This window comes from Pristis pectinata, chromosome 16 (assembly GCF_009764475.1).
Source record: "Pristis pectinata isolate sPriPec2 chromosome 16, sPriPec2.1.pri, whole genome shotgun sequence".
Lineage (NCBI taxonomy): Eukaryota > Metazoa > Chordata > Chondrichthyes > Rhinopristiformes > Pristidae > Pristis > Pristis pectinata.
Genome location: NC_067420.1, coordinates 1,291,559 through 1,317,118, shown reverse-complemented (window position 1 = coordinate 1,317,118; position 25,560 = coordinate 1,291,559).

The following is a 25,560-nucleotide window of genomic DNA, read 5'->3' as shown; positions in this document are numbered from 1 at the left end:
TCTTTACAACATTTTGTACCTTTTCCCTTCTTCTTTTGTTAATCCTGGATGTGTCCTCCTGTAGAATCTGTATTTCTGATGAGTTACATCTTTTTTGAAGAATTATGAAGAAATTCCTTAAATGTCTGCCACTGCCTTTCCACTAACTTACCATCCGATCTATGTTGTGTGTCTATCTTAGCCAATTCTGTCTTTGTGGCTTAGTAATTACTTTTACTGACGATTAAGGCACTGGTCGGGCTTAAGTTTCTCACTCTCAAGCTGAATGTGAATTTCTATCACATTATGGTCGCCCTTCTGTAGAAAAACTTTTCTTATGTGATCTTTAATTAATCTTTCCTCTTAAATCTGGCCTTTTTTTCAAAAATAAACTTTATTCATAATAAAAAAATATATACAAAAGAAGAAACAGTGCAAAACTTCTACATTCATGCTCATTACATTCAGTAGTGTTAACTTATTTTTAAGCCCACAGCACCATTGCCACTCGTGTGGCCCCCTGGGGTGATTCCCCTTTCACTGTTCGAGGGGCTTCCCCACCCGACTCAGTCCCTCCACGTGCAGTAGTGGAAGGACCCCAGACTGTGGACCTTCCCCACAGAGCCTTTGCATTGGCTGCACCCAGTTTCAGTGCGTCCCACAGCACGTACACCTGCAGCCGGGACTGTGCCAGCCGGCAGCGTTCCCTTACGGACATCTCGCTGTGCTGGGAGACCAACAAGTTTCGGGCAGACCAAAGGGTGTCCTTCACCGAGTTGATGACCTTCCAGCAGCACTTGATGTCTGTCTCGGTGTGTGTCCCCGGGAACAGCCTGGAGATCAGAGAGTCCTCTGTTACACAGCTGCTGGGGATGAAACCGGACACGGACCCTCGCATCCGTCTCCACACCCTCTCAGCAAATGCACAGTCTGCAAAGAGGTGGGTGACCGTCTCCTCCCCACCGCAGCCGTCCCGAGGGCAGCGTGTGTTGGGGTGATGTGTCATCAGTACAGGAACGATCTGACTGGGAGGACCCCTCTCACCACCAACCAAGTGCGGTCTTGATGCTTATTGGTGAGTTCTGGCGATGGGGCGTGCTGACAGATGATTTGGGCCGTTTGCTCAGGGAACCCCTCACTGTATCCATAGTGTCCCTGTCCCGCAGCGTCTGCAGTGCATTCGACGCTGACCACTGTCTGATGGACTTGTGGTCAAAGGTGTTCACTTGGAAAAACTCTTTCACAAAGGACAGGTAGTGCAGCAACGTCCAGCTGACTGAGACTTTGCACGGTGATGGGGTCAGGCCCATCCACCGCAACACCAGGGACGGGTAGAACCTCAGCACGAGGTGACACTTGGTGCCCACGTACTTTGGGTCCACACACTGACTGACACAGCCACACACGAAGGTGGTCATCAGAATGAGGACAATGTTGGGTACACTTTTGCCCCCATTCTCCAGGGACTTGTGCAACAAAACCCATCGGACTCGCTCCATCTTGGACCCCCAGAGAAACTGGAAGATGTCCCGGGTGATTGCCGAGGCAGAGGAGCGAGGGACAGGCCACACCTGCGCCAGGTACGGCAGCTCTGAGAGCACATCGCACCTGATGACCAAGTTCTTCCCAGTTATTGACAGAGAACGCCGTTTCCACAGACCCAATTTCTGTTTGACCTTCTCAATCCGCTCCCACCAATTCTTGTTACACACCTCAGCCCCTCCGAACCAGACCCCCAGCACCTTCAGGTAGTTGGACCTGAGGGTGAAGGGGACGTTGGATCAGTCGGGCCAGTCACCGAAAAGCACTGCCTCGCTCTTCCTGGGGTTGATTCTGGCCCCCGATGCCAATTCAAACTGGTCACAGATGCTGATCAATCTACGAACTGACCATGTATCCCAGCAGAAGACGGCGACATCGTCCATGTACAGGGAGGTTTTGACTTGTGTGCCCCCACTGCCTGGTAATGTTACCCCTCTTATACTCTTGTCCTTCCTGATGGATTCGGCAAAGGGTTCCAAGCAGCACACAAACAAGGCAGGGGAGAGTCTCCCACCCATTGATTGGGACTGTACTACGGATATCTGTGTAGAGCAGTTGGATCCGATTTCTGACTCCCTCCCCGAAACAGGAACAGCACCAGCAGGAACCAGACCCACAGTGACATAAAGTTTCAGCTCCCTGAGAGAGGGTAAATCAGCCAGGCGGGGCCATTCACTGGGGGCAATCTCTCTGCACATGGGGGACAGGCAGGGAGAACGCGTCCTTGAGATCTCGGTGTGTGAGGTGGCTCTGATGAAAGCAGGCATTTGCAGCCTGATTGAACCAGAGTTCTTGGTAGTCAGGCTGCTCTCATTGCCTCTGGACCCTTCCTACGCTCTGTCAGAAATGTTTGCAGCATCTTGCAGTGGGATGTACGCCAATGAAGCAATTTATTACATTAACGGTTCCTGCAACAACACCAGTCAGAATCAGAATGCTCGTGCACGTGACACTGGTAGGCTTCCCTCAAGTGCAAGACATGAGTGACTGCATCCAAAGTGACGGCAATTAAAGCACCTCCAGATTACCCAGGAGTCTTTGCCAACTGCATGGTCTTACCCGCCCATCGATGTAATGCTGATAAGCAATGATGAAAAGACCTTTCTGCAGATGCTCCTAACGCATTGTTCTTGCAACGTCCAGTCTCAGGCCCATTGTCTCTGCCGACCCAATGACCAAACAGCTGTGGTCTTGGTTGCCTTCATTGACAAGCTTCCAAAGTAACAAGCAGACAACTGATTGCACCCACCGCAAAGAAAAAGTCACTGCAGAGGAGGGACATGTTCTGCAGCATTTCCTCAGCGAGTTGCAACACCAAAGATCCTTATCAAAGTTAACAGGAACACCAAAATATATGTTATTTACACATTAACCATGCAATTCTTTAATTATTACATACTTTTTCAAGCTTCCATCATGATTTACGATTATAGTTTTATTACTATTCACAAATAAGAGATCAAGAGATGTTTGTTCAATATGGTCCCCTCCCAAATGATGAAGTCCTCTAATCTGAAATTTTGAGCTATCTGTAGGTCATGAGAATCTTGATGTGATTAAAGTGAATGACTTACATTCCCACAATGTACAACACTTCATATTTAAAGTCAAAGTCGAGTTTATTGCCATCTGCACAATTCCATGTGTGCACAGGTGCAATGAAAAACTTACTTGCAGCATCACAGGCACATAGCATCAGATAAGCAGCATTCACAAGAAAAACATAAATTAAACATAAATTATACTCAATTTTTACAAGCAAGAACATGATTAGGACAAATAAAAAGAAGTCCATTTTAGTGCAAAGTGATCAAAGTGGTCATAGTGTTGCTAAACTGTAGTGATTAGGGTTGTGCCGGCTGGATCAAGAACCGAATAGTTGAAGGGAAGTAGCTGTTCTCAGATCTGCTGGTGATGATCAATGATAAGCTCATAACTCTTAGGCAAAGGCAGTTGAAAGCTGAGAAGAGGTAAAACTTTGCAATGTTTGTCTACAAGATGTATATGTTTCAAAAGGGGAAGTGAAACACTTGTGATTTTCTTCCTCTGCACATATATTGTAAAGCACTGAGAAGTGAAGGAAGTGATCACGGAACATTGCAGAAAGCAGGTTTGGTCAAGAGACTTAACCGTGAGAAGACCTTGATCCCAAGACAGAAATACACAGGGTTTTGGGTACAAAAGCATTGTTTGAAGTTAGATTGTGGACTTGTTGGTAGAAATGTATTTAGAAAAGTAAAGGAAAAATAATTATGGTATACTGTCACGGTAAAAATTTTGTGATCAGGAAAGAAATCAGATCGAGAAAGAATGAACAGTAGGTTAATGAGACAGCAAGGGCACATCCGTGGATCAGGTTTCCCCTCACCCTGTGCACCATCCTAAGTCTTAGTAGCAAGCCAGTTCTTGGTATTGATTTACTTGCTAATCTTGGGACGGTTAATTCAAGAAATGTGTATGAAATCAATGACCATTGCCCAACAGCAAGTATTACCCTAAGTTGTTAAAAGTATCTGTAAAAGTAACCCAAACTGTTGAAAGTATCCTGACTGGTCGCATCACGGTCTGGGATGGCAATTCGAATGCACAGGGACATAAGAAGCTGCAGAGAGCAGTGGACTCTGCCCAATCCATCACGGACACATCCCTCCCCACCATCGGGAGTATCTACAGGAGGCGCTGCCTCAAGAAAGCAACATCCATCATCAAAGGTCCCCACCCTCCGGGCCGTGCCATCGGCTCGCAGCTCCCATCGGGCAGGAGGTACAGAAGCCTGAAGTCCCACACCACCAGGTTTAGGAACAGTGACTTCCCTTCAACCATTCTGTTCTTGAACCAACCAGTAAAACCGTAATCACTAAAGTTTAGCAACACTGGGACCATTTTGATTACTTTGTAATAAAATTTATTTTTTTTTGTTCTAATTGTGTTCTTTCTTATAAAAATTGTGTATAATTTAGGTTTAATTTAGTTTTTCTTGTGAATGCTGCTTATCTGATGCTCTGTGCCTGTGATGCTGCTGCAAGTAAGATTTTCACTGCACCTGTGCACACATGGACTTGTGCAGATGACAATAAACTCCACTTTGACTTTAAATATAACTGTTGTATATTGTGGTGATGTGAGTCGCTAGGTTTATTCACATCAAGACTCTCATGACCTGTAGGTAGCTCACAATTTCAAATTAGGAGTGAGGATTCATTTTTAGAGGTTTCATCATTTGGGAGGGGACCATATTGAACAAACATCTCTTGATCTCTTATTTGTGAATAGTAATAAAACTATAATCGTAAATCATGATGGAAGCTTGAAAAAGTATGTAACAATTAAAGAATTGCATGGTTAATGTGTACTGATAAAGATCTTTGGTGTTGCAACTTGCTGAGGAAATGCTGCAGAACATGTCCCTCCCCTGCAGTGACTTTTTCTGTGCAGTGGGTGCAATCAGTTGTCTGCTTGTTACTTTGAAGTTTGAGAATGAAGACCACAGCTGTTTTGGTCATTGGGTTGGCAGAGACAATGGGTCTGACATTGGACACTGCAAGAAGAATACGCTAGGACCATCTGCAGAAGGATTCTTTCATTATTTCACACCCGAAATATCAATAATTCATTTCCCCCCACAGATGCTGCTCGACCCCTGAGTCCCTTCAGCAGTTTGTTTTTTTTTAGCTTTAAGCACTTCATATTTAATTAATTTTTATCTCAGGAAGAGGTCCAGATGTAGTAGGTTACATTAGACCCTTGTCCCTTATTTTCATTTCAGTATTCCAAACCTAAACATTTTGTTTTACTCATTCATTCTTAGAGATCTTGGCATTGCTGGCAAAGCTGGCATGTATAATTGTCATCGAGTCACAGAGTCACACAGTACCAAAACAGGCCCTTCGGCCCAACTCGTCCATGCCGACTGTGTTGCCCAGCGAGCTAGTCGCATCTGCCTGCATTTGGCCCATAGCCCTCTGAACTCCATGGACTTATCTAGATGGCTTTTAAATGTTGCTAATGTGCCCGCCTCAGTCACTTGAGAAGGAGGTGGTGAGTTGCTTTCTTCAACCACTACAGTCTTTATGGTGAAGGAATTAGCATGGTGCTTTTGAATAGAAAGTTCCAGGACTTAGTCCCTGTAATAATGAAGGAATAGTGATATACTTCCAAGTCAAGATGGTGGACAAATTGGATAGGGAGCTGCAAAAGGTGGTGTTCACATTCACCTGTTGCCTTTGTCCTTCTTGGTGGTAGAGGTGGAGGATTTAGGAGTAACCTGGTTGAGTAAATGCCGTACATTGTGTAGATGGTCCACGCTGTGGACACTGTCAGCCCATGTGGGAGGGATTGAATGTTTGGGATGGTGGATTGGGCAGGAATTGACCTGGATTGTGTAGAGCTTCCTGAAAATTGTTGGAGCTGAACTCACCCAGATGAACAGAGGTTGTTCCGTCATGTTACAAGTCATGTGCCTTGCAGACAGGAGAAGGCCCTCTCCATTGTCACTGGCACAAAGTTCTGCTTTATTTCCCCAGCTGAGACTTTGTCCCCACTGTATGCAGTAAATCCCCAGAATGCACTTGTTCAATTAAAGTAAATTTCAGGCATTTGGTCTGAGCCTCTTGAAGGTAAACCCTCAAATGCAAATTATAATCATCCTGCATCATTTGGTGTGAGCAGATGGATTCTTAAATGGTTGAAATGAGCCATCTTGCTTCACCTCTTGTGACTTCAAACCACTAATGCCACCTGCTTTGAAAACAAGCTGAATTCATTGTGACTCTGCTTGAGGGATGTAAGAAAGCATTCAATCATTTTACCTATCAAATCTCACCAAATATTTCCCCAATGTCAAAAATTAATGAATATTATTCATTAATGTAAATAGCCTTCAGACAAATAGGAAGCAAAAGAAGAAAAAGAAATGCTTCAAACAGGAGTGAACAGAATCTGGACTCACGTCTTTTTGTCAAACCTTAAAAATAAAGTTAGTTTCTGTAGTGAAAAAAAAAGACTTTAAGCTTTGTGCCAAAGGCAAAGAGAGATTGGGTAGGCTGGGTTTATTCTCACTGGAAATCTGGAGGGCGAGTGGTGATCATTCAGCTGTTTATAGGTAGGAAATTTAATCGGAATCAGGGTGGGGGAGTCTAGAACTAGAGGTCACAGGTTTAAATGGGAGGGGATAAAATGGGAGTGGTAGGTTGGTCACACTGAGGGTGGTGACTATCTGGAACGAGCTGCCAGGGGAGGTGGTGGAGGTAGATACAATGGCAACAATTAAAAGGCACTTGGACAGGGACTTGAATGGGAAAGGTGTAGAGGGATATGGGCCTAATGCAGGTAGGTGGGATCAGCATAGACAGACATCACAGTCGGCATGGACGAGGTGGGCTGAAAGGGTCTCTTTCTGTGCCTTTCGATGACGCTATGAAAATGTAGGCGGAGCCGCGCACAGCTCTGACACTCGCATGGTTTCTTGAGGAGACATTCCCTCAAGAGGATCTGCAGCTCTTTTCACGTTAAATAGCACTGAGTCTTTCTCTTAGCTGCATATTAATTAATTCAGACAAATAATTCCAAATTCACCGCCAACGCAGACTTCAACAATCACCAACCTGCCTCCTCTCTCGTCGTTCATGGATCCTCTCACTCCTTGTGCAGGTCAAAAAGATCCCAAAGTTGCCAAACCTCATGCAACGTTTTGTAGGTTGGAGAACTCACACTTCAGATCAGCTCAGAAACAAGACCTGGCTCACTCCCGGGGCCTAAACAGGCAGGACAGCTTCAAACACCAGCATGCATGTCTCATGAAGGTTTTTCAACTTTAAGGATTTGAATCAGAATCAGAATCAGGTTTATTATCACTGACTAATGTGACATTGAATGTGCTGTTTTGTGGCAGCAGTACAGTGCAAAGACATAAAAATCTATAAATTACAAAAATAAATAAATAGTTGTAGCGATGGGTTACGCACTGAGCTAGGAATAACGACACGTTGTCGGTGGGTTGAACTCAAGACTGGTTTATTCGAATCTTGCCGCGCTGGATTGTAAGCAGTTAAGTTCCCGCACTCGACACGCGGTGATGACGTCAGAGGTGCGCCAACCAGACCTCTTCCCGTCCGTGGACTTTCTCCCCTCGCTGTTGAAGAAGGAGGCCCAGAGCCATTTTGTGGCTGGCCTGTCCGCTGAAGCGTGCGCTGACTTCGGAGCCGGTTGGCTTGCGTCGAAGGTGGGTCGCCACATAACACCCCCCACCCCCCCGCAGAACTGGCGATAAACCCCCAAAATCCACAGCCTGGATCAGTCGCTGTTTGGGCGGTCTGCCTCTGCGCTGCGGAGCCTGAACTTCGACCGGCTGCGCCAAGTCCACATGGGCTGGTTTGAGCCGGTCCACCGTGAAAACCTCCTCTTTCCCCCCAATGTCCAGAACGTACGTGGACCCATTGTTGCTGAGTACCTTGAACGGACCCTCGTACGGCCGCTGTAGTGGTGTCCGGTGTGTGCCCCTCTGTCCTGCAGGTCTTTGGGTACGCAGGTGGGGATCTGTCCATGCCATGAAGTCGGTACGGGGGCCAGATTGCCGAGCCTCTCACGTAGTCTGTCCAGGACTGCCGTGGGTTCTTCCTCTTGCCCCCTTGGGGCTGGTAGGGATTCTCCTGGGACGACCAGGGGTGCGCTGTACACCAGCTTGGCCGACGAGATGTGCAGGTCCTCTCTGGGTGCTGTGCGGATTCCGAGCAGAACCCAAGGGAGCTCGTCCACCCAGTTAGGCCCTTTCAGGTGGGTCATGAGAGCCGACTTCAAGTGATGGTGGAAATGTTCCACTAGTCCATTCGACTGTGGGTGGTAGGCAGTAGGGTGGTGTAACCGCGCTCTCAACAGGCTGGCTGCGGCTACCCAGGTTGTGATCAGCGCTCGGGCGCAGGAATCGGCGGAGGTGTCAGTGAGCAGGGCCGCCTCTGGCCATCTTGTGAACCGGTCTACTATAGTTAGGAGGTACCACGCTTCTCTCGACACTGGCAGGGGCCCCACGATAGCCACATGAATGTGGTTGAACCTCCGGTGGGGGGGTTCGAACTGCTGCGGTGGGGCTTTGGTGTGCCACTGCACCTTGGCTGCTTGACGCTGCATGCACATTTTGGCCCATTCACTGACCTGTCTGCAAAGGCCGTGCCACACAAACCTTCTGGAGACCATCCGGTCGGTTGTCTTGATGGACAGGTGTGCCAAACCGTGTATGGAGTCAAAAACTCACCGCTGCCAGGCTGCCTGGACGATGGGGCCACGTCACACAGGAGGGTCCTCCCACATGGTCCTACTAGGAAGTCCTGCAGCTGCAAACCCGAGACTGCGGCCCTGTAGCTGGGCAACTCGTCGTCTGCCTGCTGCACCTCTGCCAGTGTTGCATAGTCCACCCCCTGGGACAGGGCCTGGATAGCTGGTCTGGAGAGTGTGTCTACCACGACGTTGTCCTTTCCCGAGACATGTTGGATGTCTGTCGTGTACTCAGAGATGTAGGACAGATGTCGTTGCTGGTGGGCCGACCAGGGATCAGACACCTTCGTGAACGCGAAGGTCAATGGTTTGTGGTCCGTGAACGCGGTGAACGGCCTGCCCTCTAGGAAATACCTGAAATGTCGGATGGCCAGATATAGTGCTAACAGCTCCCGGTTGAAAACACTGTACTTGAGTTCGGGTTGCCGGAGGTGCCTGCTGAAGAACGTCAGAGGTTGCCAGCGCCCCTCGATGAGTTGCTCCAGCATCCCACCGACTGCCGTGTTGGATGCGTCCACTGTGAGGGCGGTTGGAACGTCCGTTCTGGGGTGCACCAGCGTCATGGCATCTGCCAAGGCTTCCTTGGCTTTGATGGAAGCGGCTGTGGCCTCTTCATCCCAAGTAATGTCCTTGCCTTTACCTGACATCAGGGTCAACAAAGGGTGCATGACACGGGCTGCTGAGGGGAGGAAACGGCGGTAGAAGTTGACCATACCCACGAACTCCTGCAAGCCTTTGACTGTGTTGGGTTGGGCGAAGTGGCAGATCGTGTCTACCTTGGCGGGCAGGGGCGTTGCCCTGTCTTTGGTAACCCTGTGCCCCAGGAAGTCGATGATGTTGAGTCCGAACTGGCATTTGGCCAGGTTGATCGTGAGGCCAAAATACTCAGGCGGGAGTAGAGCTGGCGGAGGTGAGACAGATGCTCCTGACGATTTCTGCCGGCTATGAGGATATCGTCCAAATAGATGAACGTGAAGTCCAGGTCGCGTCCCACCGCATCCATTAGCCGCTGGAACATCTGTGCGGCATTCTTCAGGCCGAATGGCATTCAGAGGAACTCAAACAGACCGAATGGGGTAATGAGTGCTGTCTTGGGGATGCCTTCAGGGTGTACCGGGATTTGATGACATCCCCGGATGAGGTCCACCTTGGAAAAGACGCTTGCCCCGTGCAGGTTTGCTGCAAAGTCATGTATGTGTGGCACGGGGTAGCAGTCTGGGGTTGTAGCCTGGTTCAGTTGACGGTAGTCGCTGCATGGTCTCCAGCCCCCGGCTGCTTTGGGCACCATGTGAAGGGGGAAAGCCCATGGGCTGTCTGACCTCCGTACAATCCCCAATTCCTCCATCCTCTTGAACTCCTCCTTCGCCAGGCGGAGCTTGTCCAGGGAAGCCGTCGTGCGTGGGCGTGGAGGGGTGGTCCCTTGGTCGGAATGTGTTGTACTCCGTGTCTGGGTATGGCTGCCGTGAACGGCGGTGCCAGAATCGATGGGAAGTCCGCCAGGATTCTGGTGAATTCATTGTCCGACAGCTTGACCGAGCCCAGGTGTGGGGCCGGCAACTTGGCTTCGCCCAAAGAGAACGTCTGGAAAGTCTTGGCATGGACCAACCTTCTCCCGTGCAAGTTGACCAGTAGGCTGTGAGCTCGCAAGAAGTCTGCCCCCAGGAGTGGTTGGGCCACGGCAGCCAGTGTGAAGTCCCACGTGAACCGGCAGGCGCCGAACTGCAGCTGCACTGTGAGGGTACCGTAGCTGCGTATCGTGCTGCCGTTTGTGGCCCTCAGGGTGGGTCCCGGCTCCCTGTTACGGGTGTCGTACCCCGCCAGGGGTAAGACGCTGATTTCTGCTCCAGTGTCGACCAAGAAGTGGCTTCCCGACTGTTTGTCCCAGACATACAAGAGGCTGTTCTGGTGGCCAGCCCCCATAGCCATTAGCGGTGGCTGGCCTTGGCGTTTCCCGAGAACTCGCAGGGGGATGACACCGGCGGGCTTCTGCGCCCCACTGCTGGTGGTAGAAACACCACTGTACAGTGGCCTCCTCGCTCCTGCCTCTGGGTTGTATGCGCTCCATTGCCAGGCCTGGTCTGTCCTGGCGTTGGGCACGTGGCTTGGTAATCTGGCCAACGGATGCCCCACTTTCCTTCTTGACCTTCCACAGCATGTCTGCCCGGGCCGCTACTTTCTGGGGGTCACTGGAATCTGCGTCGGCCAGTAACAGATGTTTGTCCTTGGGCAGTTGCTCTAGGAGCGCCTGCTCGAACATGAGGCAGGGCTTGTGTCCGTCAGCCAGGGCCAGCACCTCGTTCATTAATGCTGACGGCAGCCAGTCCCCCAAACCGTCCAGGTGCAGCAAGCCGGCACTGCGATCCTGTCGTGAAAGGCCGAAGGTCCATATGAGCAGCGCCTTGAATGCTGCATACTTGCCTTCCTCGACTGTATGAAATCCTCAACCTGGGCAGCTGTCTCCTGGTCAAGGGAGCTCACCACGTAATAGTAACGCGTGGAATCAGAAGATATCTGCCGAATCTGGAACTGGGCCTCTGCTTAGTCAAACCACAGGCGTGGTCGCAGCGTCCAGAAGGGTGGCAGTTTCAGTGAAACTGTGTGAACGGATGAAGAGTCGATCATCTTCGGTCCAAATCCCGTTTGGACCGTGGGGATCATCAATGTAGCGAAGGGTTACGCCTGAGCTCGGAATAACGACACGCAGTCAGTGGGTTGAACTCGAGACTGGTTTATTTGAATCTTGCCGCGCTGGCTTTTAAGCAGTTAAGTTCCCGCGCTCGACCCGCAGTGATAATGTCAGATGTGCGCCAACCGAACCTCTTCCCGTGCGCTGGCTTTCTCCCCTCGCTGTTGAAGAAGAAGGCCCAGTGCCATTCTGTGGCTGGCCTGTCTGCCGACGCGCACGCCGACTTCGGAGCCGGTTGGCTTGCGTCGAAGATGGGTCGCCACATAGTGCAAAAAAGGAATAATGAGGTTCACGGGTTCACGGACCGTTCAGAAATCTGATGGCGGAGGGAAAGAAGCTGCTCCTGAATTGTTGAGTGTGGGTCTTCAGGCTCCTGTACCCCCTCCCTGATAGTAGTAACGAGAAGAGGGCATGTCCCGGGTGGTGAGGGTCCTTAGTGATGGATGCCGCCTTCTTGAGGCACCGTGTCTTGAAGATGTCCTCGATGGTGGGGAGGGTTGTGCCCATGATGGAGCTGGCTGCTATTAATCATGCACATGTATACATTCAAACACACCCTAGTTAACTGAAACTCCAGAAGCTACTAAGCTTTCACACCTTCTAATCTCTGATTGACCGCAGGGTTCTAAGACCTGTGTTCCCTACAATCCCGCACAATGTGTCTGGCCTTGTGCTATCTCCCGGGGACATCCTTCATTCCAGACTCTTCTGGCTTCCACTTTATGTTTGGGATATGGGTTCACCTTCACATTTATTGGCTCTGCTTCCTGCGAGACTTTCCAAAAGGTTTGAACTCCGTTGACTGCAGAACCAGATCTCCTTTGGTGGGGATTTGCCCTACTTGTTCCCCATTCCTAAGCCACGAGCTTTGATTCCTCAAACGTTTGGATTCTCGGTACTGGCTTAAAGGCACAGGGGTCCCTTGCTTCCATCAACATCTTTGGATGTGTTTTCACTGGTACTAGGACTGAGGCCCAAAGGGTAAAATAACAAGGTTTTTTTTTCTCTTTCTAGCGTTCGGGACAGCGGCGAGTGACTGCGCAGGCGCGTGACGTCACCCGGAAGCGCGCGGGCGATTTAAAAAGCAGACGAGCATATCTAGCGGGCAGCGTCGGAGCGGGCAGCTGAGTGAGAGGGAGCAGAGTGGGTTCGGCTTTGGCTCAACGGGCTTCGGCGAGAGCGGGAAAGAGGCGAGATTATAGAGAGGGGTGAGTTATTAGTTTAGTTTAGTGTTGAGCTCAGTGATATTCAGCAGTATGCATCTGGGATTAGTGTTGTGTTTGGAGTGTCAGATGTGGGGCCCCTGGGAGACGACCAGACTCCCTGATAACTACATCTGCGCAAAGTGCACCGAGATGCGGCTCCTCAAGGAACGGATTGAGAGTCTGGAGCAGCAGCTGGATGACCTTCGGTTGGTTAGGGAGAGCGAGCAGGAGATAGACAGGAGTTATAAAGATTATGTAGACAGCACCTCAGTGGCAGTCCCCCTCAAAAACCGATATCTCATTTTAGATTCGGTTGGAGAGGATGACTTCATAGAGGAAGACCTCAGCAGCCAGGACCTTGGCACCGTGTCTGATACTGTGGTCCAGCAGAGGAAGAGACATGCAGTGGTTATTGGGGATTCGATAGTAAGGGGTACGGATAGGAGATTCTGCGATAGCGATAATGAGTCTCGGATGGTGTGTTGCCTCCCTGGTGCCAGGGTACGGGATATCACAGACTGTGTCGAGAATATTCTGAGGGGGGAGGGTGAGCAGCCAGAAATCTTGGTACATGTAGGTACCAATGATGTAGGTAGGAAAAGAGAAGAGGTCCTGAAGGAGGAATACAAGGCATTAGGGAGAAGGTTGAAAAGTAGGACCTCAAGGGTAGTAATCTCAGGACTACTACCCGTGTCGCGTATCAATGACAGGAAGAATAGAAAGCTCTGGCAGTTAAATGCGTGGCTGAGTGACTGGTGCAAGGGGCAGGGCTTCAGATTCTTGGATACCTGGGACCTTTTTTGGGGGAGGCAAGACCTATTTGCTAAGGATGGGTTGCATCTAAACTCCAAAGGGTCCAATATCCTGGCGGGAATGTTTAATTTAGTTATAGGGGAGGGTTTAAACTGATCTGGCAGGGGGATGGTAACCAGGATGCTAGGTTACAAGATGCTAAGGTGAGGGAGAAAGTGTATAGAAACGAATCCATTGAGGATGGCAAGAATGACAGGCAGGTGATAAGTCAGGATAATTTACTGAATAATAGAAGTACAACAAATCCGGATGTTAGGATACAGAATGTTAGGATCGGGGATGAGGATGTTCGGATACCGAATGTTAGGATAGGGGATGAGGTCTACACGAACATGTCTAAGGTAGTAGGTAGCGAAGATAGTAAGAAGGATGGACAGGTAGAAAGTCAGGATAATCTGCTGATCAATAGAGGTACAATAAAATCAATAGCAGATACCAGTCTAAACATACTATATTTAAATGCACGTAGCATCAGGAATAAAGTAGATGACCTAGTGGCACAACTACAGGTTAATAAATATGACATCGTTGCAAACACTGAGTCGTGGCTTCATGATGGATGTGATTGGGAACTGAATGTCAAGGGGTATACAGTATATAGGAAGGATAGGAGGGTAGGCAGAGGGGGAGGTGTGGCTATGATGGTTAGTAGCGATATAAAATCAATAGAAAGGAAGGACATTGGGTCAGAGGAGGTGGAATCCTTATGGGTGGAGCTGAGAAATAGCAAGGGTAAAAGAACAATAATAGCAGTCATATATAGGCCCCTGAACAGCAGTCAGGAAGTGGACCATAAGTTGCAGATTGAGATAGAAAAAGCATGTCAGAGTGACAATGTGAAGATAATTATGGGGGATTTTAACATGAAGGTGGACTGGGAAATCCAGCAAGGCGGTAGTACTCAGGAGAGTGAGTTTGTGGAATGTCTAAGGGATGTTTTTCTGGAGCAACTTATTGAGGAGCCCACCAGGGGATCGGCTGTTTTGGATTGGGTGCTGTGTAGTGAACCCGAGGTGATTAGGGAACTAAAGGTAAAGGAACCACTGGGAACAAGTGATCACAATATGATTGAGTTTAGTTTCAAGTTTGAGAAGGAGAAGCTGATAACTGGTGTATCGATATTTCAGTGGAATAAGGGAAATTACAAAGGTATGAGAGAAGAGTTGGCCCAAATTGATTGGAGGAGTAAGTTAGCTGGAGGGACGGCAGAGGAAAAATGGAAGAAATTTCTACAGGAAATAAGGACAATGCAGGACAGATATATTCCAAGAAAAAAGGTTTTGAATGGAAAAAAGGCACAGATGTGGATAACGAGGGAGGTGAAGGATAAAATAAAAGCAAAAGGGGCGGCGTACAAAGTAGCAAAAATTAGTGGGAAAACAGAAGATTGGAACGATTTTAAAAATCTGCAGAGAGAAACTAAGAAGGTCATTAGGAAAGCAAAGATGAGTTACGAAAGGAAGCTGGCGGACAACATTCGGAAGGATTCTAAGAGTTTTTTTAAATACATAAGGAATAAAAGAGAGACACGGGTTGACATAGGACCAATTGATAACGGTGCAGGAGGTATTATAATGGATGATAGTGAGATGGCAAGGGAATTGAATGAATATTTTGCATCGGTCTTCACCGTGGAGGACATAAGCAATGTGCCCATTAGTCAGGAGTCTCACGAATTGGAGCTGAGTTCAATTGAGATTAATAGGGAGAAGGTGCTTGGAAAACTAAAGGGGCTTAAGGCTGATAAGTCTCCCGGACCGGATGAGGTGCATCCCCGGGTTCTGAAGGAGGTGGCTGTGGAGATAGCGGAGGCGTTGGCGATTATTTTTCAGGAATCGATAGATTCTGGCATGGTTCCGGAGGACTGGAGGGTAGCGAATGTAGTTCCGTTGTATAAGAAAGGTGGGAGGCAGCACAAAGGCAATTACAGACCTATTAGTCTGACGTCAGTGGTGGGAAAATTATTGGAGTCTATCCTCAAGGAGGAGGTTACCGAATACCTAGAGGCGCAAGGCAAGATAGGACCTAGTCAACATGGTTTTGTGAAGGGGAGGTCCTGTCTGACCAACCTATTGGAGTTTTTTGAAGAAATCACAGGTAGGGTGGATAAGGGAGAGGCAGTAGATGTTGTGTATTTAGACTTTCAAAAGGCCTTCGATAAGGCGCCTCACAAGAGACTGATTAATAAGATGAGAGGTCATGGAATTATGGGCAGGGTAGCAAAATGGGTGGAGAATTGGCTGGTTGGCAGGAAGCAAAGGGTGGAAATAAAAGGATCTCGTTCTGGTTGGTTACCGGTTACTAGTGGTGTGCCGCAAGGGTCGGTGTTGGGGCCTCTCCTTTTTACCTTGTACATCAATGATTTGGATGATGGAATAAATGGTTGTGTGGCTAAGTTTGCGGATGACACCAAGATAAGTGGAGGAGTAGGGAGCATAGAGGAAATAGAAAGAATGCAGAGGGACCTAGACAGTTTAGGAGAATGGGCAAGGAAATGGCAGATGAGATTCAATGTTGAGAAATGTGCAGTTGTACACTTTGGAAGTAGAAATAAGCGGGTAGATTATTATCTAGAAGGAGAGAAGATTGATAGTGCGGTAGTACAAAGGGACTTGGGGGTACTCATACAAGATACCTTAAAAGTTAACCACCAGGTTGGATCGGTGGTTAAGAAAGCGAATGCTATGTTGGCATTCATCTCGAGAGGTATAGTGTATAAAAGTAAGGAAGTGTTGATGAGGCTCTATGGGGCGCTAGTGAGGCCTCATTTGGAATACTGTGCGCAGTTTTGGGCCCCGCATCTTAGGAAGGATGTGCTGACGTTGGAGAGGGTTCAGAGGAGATTTACGAGAATGATTCCAGGAATGAAAGGGCTTAAGTATGATGAGCGTTTGTCGGCTCTTGGACTGTACTCGCTGGAGTACAGAAGGATGAGAGGGGACCTCGTAGCGACATTTAAAATGTTGACAGGTAAGGATAGAGTAGATGTGGCTAGGCTGTTTCCCTTGGTGGGCGTGTCCAGGACCAGAGGGCACAATCTTAGAATTAGAGGGTACAGTTTCAAGACAGAGATGAGGAGAAGTTTCTTTACCCAGAGGGTGGTGAAATTGTGGAACTCCTTGCCACGCACAGCAGTGGAGGCCAGATCAGTGGGGGTATTCAAGGAGGAGATAGACAGATATCTAAATAGTCAGGGTATCAAGGGATACGGGGATAAGGCTGGCAAATGGGATTAGAATAGTGTTTTTTTTTCTCTCTTTTTTCCCCACCCCATTTCTTTTTCCCTTTTCCTTGGAGCAGACTCGATGGGCCGAATGGCCTGCTTCTGCTCCCTTATCTTGTGATCTTGTGATCTTGTGGATCAGCATTACTTTAGGCTTCTTCTTCTTTGACACTTGGCCAATCTGCAGATTCTCTGCGATCACCAACATGAACCTTTTCCTCAGTTGGAATCGTTTGCCCAACCTCTCCACTAGCTCTGGAATTCTAAGGTTACACAAAAATGTGGTCTGCCTCTCAATGCGGTTACTTCATGATTTTTCTAAGAAACCTTCTAACATCTTTTACCTTTTGATTAACAACCACAGATTCAGTCTGCCTCCTTTCCAAAACAGAGCTTACTTCTCACAATTCTTGGAAGATGCCTGGAGCCTGTTGGGTCATGAACTCTGCTGGTGTGAGTCAGCTGTGCCCCATTCTGCCTCCAACACTTGGAAGCAGACTTGTTCCCCTCTTCCCCTCCGCTCTTTTTCCAGTACATCAACGATTGTGTCAGTGCTGCTTCCTGCACTCAGATGTAAATGGAAAATGTCATGACTTTTTTTGCCCATGTTCACCCTGCTCACATGATCCATTCCTGACTCTTTCTTCCCTTTGTGGATCTCTCTCTGTCAGTAGATGCCTTGTCCCTGCAGCTCTACTTCCTACTACCCTGTCTCCTGTAAGGTTTCCATTCCTTGGCCTCAGTTCCTTAGTCTCCCTCATATCTGCTGGAATTTTCAAAACTTCCCACACAGATGCCTCTGAGAGATCTTTCTTTATCCTGAGCCATGGATTCCCCACTGCCGGAGGTGACAGAGTCCTCTATTCCCCACACCTCGGCTCTCAACCCGTCTTCTCCCGGCCAGAGCAAGAGTAGAACTTCCTTCAGCTTCACCTTCCAGCTCGTCAGCCCCCATGTTTGGTGCAACATTTTCCACTATCTCGGCCAGCTTTAACAAGATTCCAGCAACAGGTGCACTATCCCCTCATCTCCCCTCAGCCTTTCGAAGGGACCATCCCCTTCACAGCTCTCAGCTCTGCTCTTGCACCTCCACCCTCCCTGGTACCTTCCTATGCCCTGCAGTGCATGGGACACCTTCAGCTTCAGCTCATACTTTCCCACTATCCAGGGACCCAGATCATCCTCCCAAGTGAAGCAGCGGTTCACTGCACCTCTTCCAAACTTGTGTCTTGTGCTCAGTGTTCACAGTGCAGTCTCATCTATGCGGGAGAGGCCAAGCGCAGAGGGGATGACTGCAGAACACCTGCATTCAGTCTGTGCAGTCACTTCAATCCTCCGTCTCATTCCCACCTGGACCTCTCTGTACGTAGCGTCTACGCTCTTGCATTCATGAGGAATAGCACATCAGCCTCGAAGTCGGCATGTTGCAGCTTCTGGGACTCGATATCAAATGCAACAGTTTCACGCAAAGTGCTTTCTCAGTTCGTATTAAAGCGGCCAGTTCTGCTCTACGTTATCCACCCGTAACATTAACTCTGTCTTTCATTCTCCACAGGAGCAGTCTGATAGGTCCTGCACTGTCCTTTTGGCATCAGGCTCGGAGCTGCATTTCACAGGGTTAACATGACCCTTTGTATTGTTTCTCTTTCTCTAGCCGCCCTCATTAACCTATCAGCCAGGCAGCTCCGTACACATGAGATCAGCTTGACAACTCTGTCCTAAAACCTGCCATGGCCAATTCCTTCCTCCTCCGCCCTAATCACAATCTGAAACCAATTTGTTTACTTGCCTTCCCAGTTCAACTGGAGAATATTCAGCCTGAAACCATCGCGGCTTGGTACGGCAGCTGCTCTGCCCGGGACAGGAAGAAACTACGGAGAGTTGTGGACACAGCTCAGCACATCACGGAAACCAGTCTCCCCTCCATGGACTCTACACCTCTCGCTACCTCGGTGAAGCAGCCAGCATAATCAAAGACCCCACCCACCCGGGTCATTCTCTCTTCTTCCCCCTCCCATCAGGCAGAAGATAGAAAAGCTGTATAAATTATTGGTAAGGCCACTCTTGGGAGTATTGCGTGCAGTTCTGGTCGCCCCATTACAGGAAGGAGGTGGAGGATTTGGAGAGGGTGCAGAAGAGGTTCACCAGTATGCTGCCTGGATTGGAGAGCATTAGCTGTAAGGAGAGGTTGGACAAACTGAAACTGTTTTTATTCTGAAGTGTTGGAGGCTGAGTGGAGACACTTTTGAAGTATATATAACTAAGTGAGGCACAGACAGCGTAGACAGTCAGGTCTTTATGGAAATGTCAAATACTAGCAGGCATAGCTTTAAGGTGACCAGGACAGGTTTGCTCCTTTGTTTTCTTATCATCCTTAATTCGGTCACCTTTGTGATCATGGAAGCTGAATGTCCCACACTGCAGGTGTCGGCTTATTCAGCTGTCTGGTTGACCTGGTTCTCACGGTAAACCGGAACTCATGCAAAGTTGGCTTCTTTTCCCATCATACTCTGTGGAAATTTAACAGCGAATCATATGGTTACATCTGTGTGTGTCACATGGATCCAACAAAAGAACACAAAGGCACTGAGTGCATTCCCCAAGTGGTCCGCATTGATGATCTGGATGCATTAAAATTTTGTTTGCAGCGTGGTAACAAGCCCTTCCGGCCCAACGAGTCCGCGCCGCCCATTTTAAACCCAAATTAACCTATCCGTATGTCTTTGCAATGTGGAAGGAAACCGGAGCACCCGGAGGAAACCCACGCAGACACGGGAGAACGTACAAACTCCTTACAGACAGTGACGGGAATCGAACCCCGATTGCTGGTGCTGTAATAGCGTCGTGCTAACCGCTACTCTTCCGTGCCGATTCATATTGCAGAAGATAAACATCTTCAAGGAATGCAGTCCTTTCAGGGACCAGATAGATATCCCACCTGGTCTCCAACAGCATGCAGGTCCCACCCACTATGCCCACCTCCTCCAGGAGCCTGGTGACGCTGTGGAAGATACAGGAAGGTCAAACAGCTTGTGGTGTTTGCACGTCCACATGGAGGGAGAACCTGATCAACACTGGCCCTCTCAGAGTCTGTGCAGCGTTGTGTCTTACCTTGGTGCCTACCTAGAAGGAGACTGACATGTGGAGGTTCAGCGCAGTAGTGACCTTCCTGCGTTTGGTCAGCATTATGTGTGCCAGCGAGCGAGGCTGGAGGTCAGCTCCCAGGATCTCCATGAGCCACCCAACTGCTTCACTGGAGAAGCAGTATCTTCTCACACAGAGCTCCTCAGAGGACACTGTTGTGACTGACAAACTGAGCCACACAGAGGCTGTAACTGGGAGATATAAAAGTCTTTATTCACACAGCAGATCTTCTAGGGAGAATCCAGTTCTCCTCTCCTGACACAATGTTTTATACTGTTTAAACACAAAGACAACAATAAATGATTAACTACACATTCAACGGCTATAATCACCTACTTAACTTTCACACTTTGAATGTAGACAGGTAACTGTGCAGAATTACATATTTACAATGGGAGCACGTCCCAACCAGCAGAACCCCTTTGAATGTTCAATACTGGTGGCTGGTCCGAGAGCTTCTGAGCACAAACTCCAGACACCCAAAATATCCCTCTGTTGTTACAGTGTTGAGGGACGGTCCCTGAATGTACAACTGGCCAGAATATCAAGTGACAAAACAGACCTGTCCTGAACTGTGCATTAAGTGGCAGGGATACACCTTCAATGATGCGTTAATACAGGAGATGGCCACTTAATGCCTTCCCTGGTCTCACCCTGAAGGTTTCAAGGAGCACCAATTAACATGAACATTCATCTGTTGTCTTCCCCTGTGTCGTTTCAATGGGACAGAATCAGAATGTCCCACACCCACTGATTGGTTTCAATGGCCTTAACGTATCAGTTGAAGTTAAATTGTGAACAGGTTTTATTTCCTGAAGACGGGTTCTCGTTTTAATTAATATCTGCTCTCCATCATTTCACAACCCCAGAATAATCACTAACAAACACCTTGTGTGATGGAGACTGTCTGTGGACCCACACCTGAGAGCAGGGGATCCTTTGATTGGCTGTGAATTGATGACAGGTACCATGAGTAAAACTGCCATCCACTATGCCTATGTACGAGAACCTTTCACTGATCCTGTTCCAGTGATCCAATATGGTAATGTCACTAAATAATGTGCAACAGTGTTATTCTTTGAAGTCAAGAGGCAAAGAAGACCATTGAGGCAAAGGGAGAAAGCCCTTGTGTGTTTGAGAGGGACTGATGCCAGAAATTCTCTGGTTCTCCTCATTTTGCATCTCATCACCCACAGTTCAACTTCATTCTGTCCCCTCGGGTTTTCCCATTCAATCTTTTACTTTCTCCTCACATGTACCCTTCCCCCAAGCCCCTTGATTAGCTGAAAGCCCTGTTAGTTTTCCAATCTCCTGTTATTTATTTGTTGCCCTGGCTGTGAGATTGGCTGGGAGTTGGGTACATTTATCACCCAGAATAAAATACTTTTAGAATGACATGATGCAACCATTCTTCCAGCCTCTCATTTGTCATATTCATGCTTCTGTTCTGTTGGGAGGCAGCAGTATTGAAAAATAATCTATTTTTAATAGATTTCTTTATATTAATATGAAAATATTTCACTGCTGGGTTGCAGCAAATCAAATCTAAACCAGAATGGCTGCAAACTTTGTTCCTGTGGAAGCAATGCCTGAATTAGTGCAAGTGGTCTGAATACTGTGATCAGAATACCAGGAGGCTGGTTTTTCCGTCTTTGCATTTGGGATGAAATGTGGCATGTGAGAACATTGGAGGAAAAACAGAAATGCTTTCAAAGCAGTTGATCATTTTGCTATATGTTATCACCACAGGGGAAAAAATCACACTCCATTGACTGAATTAAAGGAGCAAATAGAACACAAGGCATAGCTCATGTGTAGTAATTTCATTGGAAATAACCCATTTGAACTCTGCATGGCTTTTATTATCCTAATTTGGAATTGCAGCAGAATGAGGTCCACATCCAAACTCCTGTGCCGAGGAAAACCTTCATACTTCACAAACTATTATCATGTGATGGAAGACAAGGCTCCTGCCTTTGTTACAGAAACAAGCATCAAAAACTCACCATGAATATTTCAGGCTATTGACAAAGTTGGTCGGTTAGCTGGCTATTGTTAATCACTGCAGAGTGCAAGTCAGCGGTGGAATCTGTGGTGGCGAATTAAGGGGAATGTTGGGAGAATAACATGGGATTAATGTAGGATACATGTAGATGGGTGTTTGATAATCAGGCCTGATTTGATTGACCAAAATACGCTGCGAATTCCCTCACAAGTTATAGGTCATCCCAAAACAAAAGGTTCAAGGCCAGTATCTGGGTGCACTGGAATTATAATTGTGCATAGACTCAGATAAAACGTATCTCTATTAAATCGGAGGAAACAATTTAAACCATGAGTGTTTGCAATGAAGTTGCCGAAACATGATTATTACTTTGCAATATTTGGTATGGTTGAGTGGCTATTTTATAACAAATCCTATTAGAGATGTTTAATACATTTTCACTGTGAAATACCTACATGGAAGCGACTTCCAAAAATATTTATCCATCTACTTCAATGGATTTCAGTAAACAACTTACTTTCAATAAAAGAGTTGAACTTTAAAATTATTAAATACATCATTAATCATCTCATATTTTACTTTGTTGTAAAACTCTGCTAAATTCAGACAAATCTCCTTCATTAGCACAGGTTATGTGGTAATTACTGCATATAAGACGCTGGTGAGGCCGCACTTGGAGCACTGTGTACAGTTTTGGTCACCCTGTTATAGGAAAGATGTTATTAAACTTTTTAACAGTTTAATAAATGGCAGAGTTGTTTCCTTAAGACAGGATGTAAGGCCAGCTAAACAAGGCAAAACTGTTATTGAACTGTGCACATAAAATATAATCTCTAAGGTTATGTAACAGGGCAGCAGGCACTTCAGGACACACGGACTATCAAGCATCCATTCACACGAATTATACACTAATCCCATTTTATTTTCCCCACATTTCCACCCCAAGATTCCACCACTCACCAATGCACAAGGTGGTCAATTAACCTCCTACTCTGCCCAGCCTTGGGATGTGGGAGGAGATCTGAGTACTCACATGTTCACAGGAAGAGCATGCAAGCTCTGCACACACAGCATCAGCAGTAAGGATAGAGCCCAGATCACTGGAGCTGTGAGACAGCAGTTTGACCAGCTGCACCACTGTGTTGCCTTAAATTTAATGTGCCAATAATATCAACCGATATCAGGTGAGGGAGGGGGGAGAGTAGGAACGATGTCAGAAGCTGGGAGGTGATCGGTGGTTCTGACATCACTCCCACTCTCCCCCCCCCACCTGCCTATCACCCCCTCACCTGGATCCACCCGTCACCCCCCAGCTCTAGCTCCACCCCTTCCCCCCACCTTGTTACACCGGCTATCTCCCCTCTGTCTTCCCAGTCCTGATGAAGGGTCTTGACCCGAAACGTCGACTGTCCATCTCCCTCCGCAGATGCTGCCTGACCCGCTGAGTTCCTCCAGCACTTTGTGTGCTGCTCCCGATTCCCAGCATCTGCGGCCTCTCTTGTGTCTTCTACTTGGTCTCATGTTTGGCCCTGAGAAGGTGGCAGTGAACTGTGGACAATCACTTCATTCGATCCAGCTTTTGTAATGGGTCATGGGTGTGAACTGGTTGGAAGAGTCACTGAACAGACACAGCAGCAGGCACCTTCCTTCTCTGATGATCATGGTAGCAGGTGGAAACCTAAAGAGAAAATCAGGATGTTTGGGCCTCCACGCAAAATATGGAATTATACTGATCAGAAGTATGTCCCGTCATTGCAACATAGTGAACCCTATTCCTCAAGTAGGGATACTGAGAATGAAAGTGAAGTCAGTTTAATGATGTTGTTGGTTTTCCCATTACACAGAAAGCTGAAAGACTAGACTTCGGTCGTGAGTCCCGACTGTGAACAAACTGAATTTCATGACTGCAAAGGAATGAACTCTCCAAAACGTCAAACGTTCTGTGACCAGTGGTAGCGCTGTAGTAACTACTCACAATCTCCAACCTGTCCCCTTCAACAATGAAAGGCTTCAGACACTGTCTCAAACACTGTCAAACTGACCTTAAGTTTAATGAGACTTCAAAGGCATCTCATAAAAAGTTTATTGGAGCTTTCTCAATAAACAGGTGCAGTTGTCATGATTTCACTGGAAGTACTATCCTTGGTGATGAAATGTCAGCACAATGAGTCACATTCAATGAGAGGTCATTGACTGAACTAGAGGAGTTCAAAATGTCAGGTAGCATCTGTGGAGGGAAATGGAGAGTGGACGTTTTGTGTCGAGACCCTTCACCTGGACTTCCTCCAGCAGTTTGTCTTTTGTTCCCATGTGCCTCACCAACCATTCTCTCAAGATGTCCTGACCCTTTCAAAGAGTTATTACCACCCCTCCCCGAGTGCCGCACTCTCTACGAGCGCCAATTAGTCTATCTTGTCTGTCTTTGTTCCATTTGTCAAGATGTAATGCTTCACACTTCGCTGTGGTGAAATATTTTTCTCGTTCTGCTTGTTTATCCGTGTCCCTCAGCAGTCTTTTCCCATCCACACGTTTTCTACCCCGGCCCCCTATGTTTCTGGTCACTGATGGCAATGGTATAAAATGTGACCATAGATATCCACTAAAAGTAGCTTCTATTCATTTGACGGACTTACATTTAATGCTTTGCAAGCAGCACAGTGGTTCATCCAGAAGAGCTGCTGTTCACAGGTCCCACAATCCGGGTTCAATCTGACCTCTGGCCCTGGCCATCTGGAGGCCCTGCCTTCTCCCTGTGGCTGCACGCGTTTCCTCTGGGTGCTCTGGTTTGCTCCCACGCTCCACTGACATTGGTATTTTGGTAGGTTAATTGGCCTCTGTAAATTGTCCCTGGTGCGCAGGTGATTGGCAGAATCGAGGGGCAGCGGATAGGAAAGTGGGCAGAATGAAGCGGGATCAGCCTGGGGATGGTGTAGAGGGGTGGTTGATGCTCAGTATCGACAATGTGGGCCGAAGGCAGAAGAGGAGAGGGGGTGGTGGGCACACACTTTGACCCACCCCCTGGTGGATCTGCTCTCCCCTCCTCCCCCGCACCTGCCCATCACCGTCTCTTACCTGCATCTACCCATCACCACCCTGTGCCCACCCTGCCTCCCCTCTGTAGTTCACCTCTCACTGCTCTGCTTTTCCCTCCTATACATCGGGCTTCCCCTTTTCCTATCTTCAGTCCTGAAGAAGGCTTCTGACCCGAAACGTTGACCGCCTGCTTTTCTCCACGGATGCTGCCTGGCCTGCTGAGTTCCTCCAGCATCATCGTGTTTTTCGTTAAAAACATGCAGAACTTGGCTGAGAGTACACCTGGAGTATTAAGTGCAGCTTTAACTTCCTTACCTAAGAAAGGATTCACTTGCCATAGAAGGAGTACTGCCAGCATTCACCAAATTGATTACTGTGCTGGCAGGTCTGTTATATCAGAAGAGATTGGATCAAACAGACCTTTATTCACTGGAGTTGAGATGAACTATAGGGGATCTCTTCGAAATTGCAAAATATTTTGACAGGGCCGGCAGATAGGATGCGGGGAGGATATTGTCCTTAGCTGAGGGTATACAGAGGATCACAATGTCAGGATGTGGAGCAGGATGTTGTGGACCAAGATAAGGAGAAGTTCCTTCACTCAGAGAGTGGTGAACCAATGGAATTCTTCAGTACAGAAGGCTGTTTCCAGATAAAATAGTTA